Source organism: Penaeus monodon, chromosome 10 (assembly GCF_015228065.2).
Source record: "Penaeus monodon isolate SGIC_2016 chromosome 10, NSTDA_Pmon_1, whole genome shotgun sequence".
Classification (NCBI taxonomy): Eukaryota; Metazoa; Arthropoda; class Malacostraca; order Decapoda; family Penaeidae; genus Penaeus; species Penaeus monodon.
In genome coordinates, this window is record NC_051395.1 from 927,210 (window position 1) to 932,209 (window position 5,000).

The 5,000-nt window shown below is 32.0% G+C and overlaps 2 protein-coding genes across 2 annotated transcripts in view; one reads left to right on the forward strand and one right to left on the reverse strand.

Annotated features, from left to right (window-relative positions):
- LOC119578182 overlaps window positions 1-5,000 on the reverse strand; it is a 15,262-nt gene that overhangs the window by 1,797 nt on the left and 8,465 nt on the right. The gene's annotated exons all lie outside the window — the stretch shown is intronic.
- Window positions 1-5,000, forward strand: part of LOC119577726 (carbohydrate sulfotransferase 5-like) — a 23,845-nt gene that overhangs the window by 713 nt on the left and 18,132 nt on the right. The window lies entirely within an intron of this gene.

Here is a 5,000-nt window from a genome sequence, read left to right on the forward strand (position 1 = left end):
CGGGGAAAAAACACCGGGCTTTGGGAAACCCAAAAAACCCAAAAAAACCCGGGGGGAAAAAAAAACCCTTTTTCCCTTTTCCCTTTTTTTTTTTTTTTTTGGGGTCATTAATTTTTTTGAGGAAAAAAAAAAAGTTTTTGGGGGGGGTTTTAAAAAATTTTCGGGACCCCAAAAAGGGGGGAAAAAAAAAAAAAAAAAAAAAAAAAAAAAAAAAAAAAAAAAAAAAAAAAAAAAAAAAAAAAAAAAAAAAAAAAAAAAAAAAAAAAAAAAAAAAAAAAAAAAAAAAAAAAAAAAAAAAAAAAAAAAAAAAAAAAAAAAAAAAAAAAAAAAAAAAAAAAAAAAAATTTTTTTTTTTTTTTTTTTTTTTTTTTTTTTTTTTTTTTTTTTTTTTTTTTTTTTTTTTTTTTTTTTTTTTTTTTTTTTTTTTTTTTTTTTTTTTTTTTTTTTTTTTTTCCCCCTTTTTCCCTTTTTTTCCTTTTTCCCCCCTTTTTCCCCTTTTTTCCCTTTTCTCCCCAAACCCCCTTTTTTCCCCTCTTTCCTTCCTCCTCCTCTTCCCCCTTCCTTCTCCCCTTTTTCTTCCTTCCCCTCTTCCTCTCTTTCTTCCCCTTTTTCTTTTTTTTTTTCTTTTTTTTTCCTCTCACTTTCCTCCCTTTCCTTTTTTTTTTTTTTTCTTTTTTTTTTTTCTCTTTTCCTTTTTTTTTTTCTCTTTTCTTTTTCCTCTTTTTTTTTTTGTTTTTTTTTTTTTTTTTTCCCCTCCTTTTTTTTCCTTTCTTTTTCCCTTTTTTCTTTTTTCTTTTTCCTTTTCTCGTTTTTTTTTTCTCTCTCTCCTTCTCCTTTCTCCTTCCTTCTTCCTCTTTTTTTTTTTCCCCCCTCCCCCCTCTTTCCTCCCTTTCTCCCTCTTCTTTTCCCTTCCCTCCCCTCCCCCTCCCCTCCCCCCTTCCCTCCCCTTTTCTCCCCCCCTCTTCCCCCCTCCTCCCCCTTTTTTTTTTTTCTTCCCCTTTCCCCTTTCTTTTCCCTTTTCTTCTCTTCCCCCTTCTTTTTTTTCCCTCTTTTCCTTCCTTCTTCTTTTCTCCTTTTTCTCCCTCCTCTTTTTTTTTCAACTCCCTCCTTTCTCCCCCTTTCCTTTTTCTTCTCTCTTCTTTCTCTCTCTTCTTTCTCTTTTCCCCCTTCTTTCCTCTCTCTCTCTCCTCTCTCTCTCTCTCTCTCTCTCTCTCTCTCCTCTCTCCCTTCTCTCTCCTTTCTCTCTCTCTCTCTCTCTTCTCCTCTCTCTCTCTCCCCGTTTCTCTCGTCCTCTCTCTTCTCTCTTCTTCTCTCTCCCCTCTCTCTCCCCTTCTCTACCTTCTCTCTTTTCTCTCCCTCTCTCCTCTCCCTCCCTCTTCTCCTTCTCTCTCTTCTCTCTCTCTTCTCCTCCTTCTTCTCTCTCTCTCTCTCTCTCCTCTCTCTCTCTTCCCCTCTCCCTCTCTCTCTCCCCCCTCTTCCTCTCTCCTCTCTCTTTTCTCTTCTCTTTTCTCCCCCCTTCCCTCTCTCCCCTCTCTCTCTTTCTCTTCTTCTTCTTTCTCTCCTCTCTCCCCTTCTCTCCCCTTTCTCTCTCTCCCCTTTTCTCCTCCCCTCTCCCCCTTCTCTCTCTCTCTCTCTCTCTCTCTTTTCCCGTCATTCTTTTTCTCTCTCTCTCTTCTCTCTCTCCCCTCCTCTCTCCCTTTCCTTTTTCCTCTTCTCTCTCTCTCTCTCTCTCTCTCTCTCCCGGGTCTCTCTCTCTCTCTCTCTCTCTCTTTCCGTCTTTTTTTCTCCTCCCTCTTCCCCTCTCTCTCTCTCTTCTTCTCTTCTCTCTCTCTCTCTCTCTCCCTCTTCTCTCTCTCTCTCTCTTCCCTCTCTCTCTCTCTCTCTCTCCTCTCCCCTTTTTCTCTCTTTTTTCTCCCCCTCTCCTCTCTCTCTTCTCTCCCCTTCCTCTCTCTTCTCTCTTCTTCTTCCCTCTCTCTCTCTCTTCTTTTTCCTCTCTCTCTTCCCCCCCCCCCCCCCTTCTCCCTTTTCCCCTCTCTTCTTCTTCTCTTTTCTTCTTCTTTTCTCCTCTCTCTCTCTTCTTCTTCTTCTCTCTCTCTCTTCTCTTTCCCTTTTCTTCTCTCTCTCTCTCTCCTCTTTCTTCTCCCCTTTTCTCTTCTCTTTCTTTCCTCTCTCTCTCTCTCTCTTCTTCTCTTCTCTCCTCTCTCTCTCCCTTTCTTCTCCTCTCTCTCTCTCTCTCTCTCTCTTCTTTTTCTCTCTCTCCTCTTTCCCCCCCCCCCCCTCTTTTCTTCTTCCCTTCTCTCTCCTCTCCTCCTCTCCTCTCTCTCTCTCTCCTCCTCTCTTTTCTTTTTCTCTCTCTCTTCCCCCTCCCCCTCTCCCCCTCTCTCTCTTTTCTTCCTCTCTCTCTCTCTCTCTCTCCTTTTCTCCCTCTCCCTCTCTTTCTCCCCTTTTTCTCCTCTCTCTCTCTCCCTCGTCCCTTCTTCTTCTCTCTCCTCTCTTCTTCTCTCTCTCTTCTTCTTCTCTCTCTCTTTCTCCTCTCTTCTCTCTCTCTCCTTTCTCTCTTTTTTTTTTCTCTCTCTCTTCTCTTCCCATAATCTCTCTCTCTCTCTCTCTCTTCCCCTCCCCTCTTCCCCTTTTCTCCCCTCTTCTCTCCCCTCTCCTTTTCTCCTCCTTCTTCTTCTCCTCTCCCCTCTCTCTCTCTCTTCCTCTCCCTCTCTCTTTTTTTCTTCTCTTTTCCTTCCCCCCTCTCCCGTGGGGCTGGGGACCCACCCGTCTCCTCCCTCCCTGCTCTTATTCTTTTCCCCCCTCCTGTTTTCTTTTTTTTTCTTCAATCTTTCTCTCCCCCCCCCCCCCCCCCCCCCCCCCTTTTTTTTTTTTTTTTTTTTTTTTTTACTCTCTTCTCTCCCCTTTTTTCCTTCTTTTCCTTTTTTTTTTTTTTTTTTTTTTTTTTTTTTTCTTATTCTTCTTCTTCTTTCTTCTTCTTTTAAGTATAATTTATAAAATTTTAAAATAAAATAAATTTCTTTTTTTAATAAATAATAATAAAATTAATTAAATTAAGTATATTTATTAACATAAAAAAATCTAAAAAAATATATATAAATTATAATATTAAAAATAAAAAAAAAAAACAAAAAAAAAAAACAAATATATTATATTATATATAATATATTTATAAATATATATATATATTATTTTATATATATATTATATATATATTTTATATAAAATATATATAAATATATATTTTTTTATATAATATATTTTACCCCTATTTTTAAAATTTTTTTTTTTTAAATTATTATTTTTTTAATTTATTATAATTTTTAATATAAATATATAATTTTATAATAATTTATATACTATATTTATTTTTAAAATTAATTAATATAATATTTTATTATGTATATATATTTTTTATATATTATATTATATTTTATAATTAATAATAATTTTTTTATTTATATATATTTATTATAATTCTAATATTTTTATAATTATTTATATATATATAATATATAATATATAATATAATTATATAATATATATATACATATATATTTTTTATTATATATATATTATTATATATTAAATCTTTTTTATCCCCTTTATTTTTTAATATTTATATAATATTATTATATCTTTATTATTTTTTATTTTTTTTTTCATTATTAAAAAATTTTTTAAAATTTTTTTTTTTTTTTATTTTTTTTTTTTTTATTTTTTTTTTATTTTTTTTTTTTTTTTTTTAAATTTTATTTTTTTATTTTTTTTTTTTATTTATGTGTTTATATATTTTTTTCTTTTTTTTTTTTTTTTTTATTTTATATTTTTTTTTTTATTTCCTTTTTTTTTTTTTTTTTTTTTGTTTTTTTTTTTTTCTCTTTTTTTTATTTATTTTTTTTTTCTTTTTTTTTTTTTTATTAATATATTATATAATATATATTTATATTTTTAATATATATTATAACAAAAAGGGCCGCGGGGGCCGAATGGTTGAGCGTCGGACTAAAGACTGCTGTCCGACGGAATCTAGTTCGGGGGTTTCGAGTCCCGACCGCCGCGTTGTTTCCCTTAGGAAAGGAACTTCACCGTTGCCTACCTACCCTGGGGGCCAAGTCCCAATTTGCCGGTAAAAGAGATGGTGACCAAAAAAAAACACGGGCGAAGCATGGAAAACCACCGCTCTAAATTGCCAAAAAAGATCAGGGAAAGCACTGATTTTAAAAAAAAACTGCGGGGGCGAAAGGTTAGAAAGCGTCGGACTCAAACTGTCAGACGGCAATCTAGTTTTGAGGGTTCGAGTCCCGCCGCCGCGTTGTTTCCCTTGGGCAAGGAACTTCACCTCGTTGCCTCCTACCCTGGGTGGCCAACCAGCTCGTCGTGCGGTCCCAAGGGCCGGGATAAAAAAAAAGAAAAGTTACCTAAAAAGGTAACCCGGCACTCTCCGTGGAAAGGCTGGGGATCCTCCATATCACTCCAAAAGCAACAACGTGAAAAACTGCAATTGATATCATGCTGTGACCACGGCGGCTCAGACATGAACCTACCTTAATGATGATGATATATATATAATATTATATATATATTATTATATTATATTATATATATATATATATTATTATTAAAATTTTATTAATTTTATTATATATATTTATATATATATATATATTTATTATATATATATATATATAATTTTATATTATGTATATATAATATATATTATATATATTATATTATATATTTTAAGTATATATTTATATATTATATATATTTTTATATATATATATTTTATGTATTATAATATTATATAATATATTTTGTTTTTTATATATAATATATTTTATATTATTTATTTAAAAATTTATATTTAAAATTCCCTTTTTTTTATTATATTTTGTTTTCTAAAATTTTTTATATATTTGCTTATTTTTATTTTTTTATCTATTTTTTTTTTCTTTTTAATTTTTTTCTTTTTCTATTACTTCTCTTTTAATTTATTA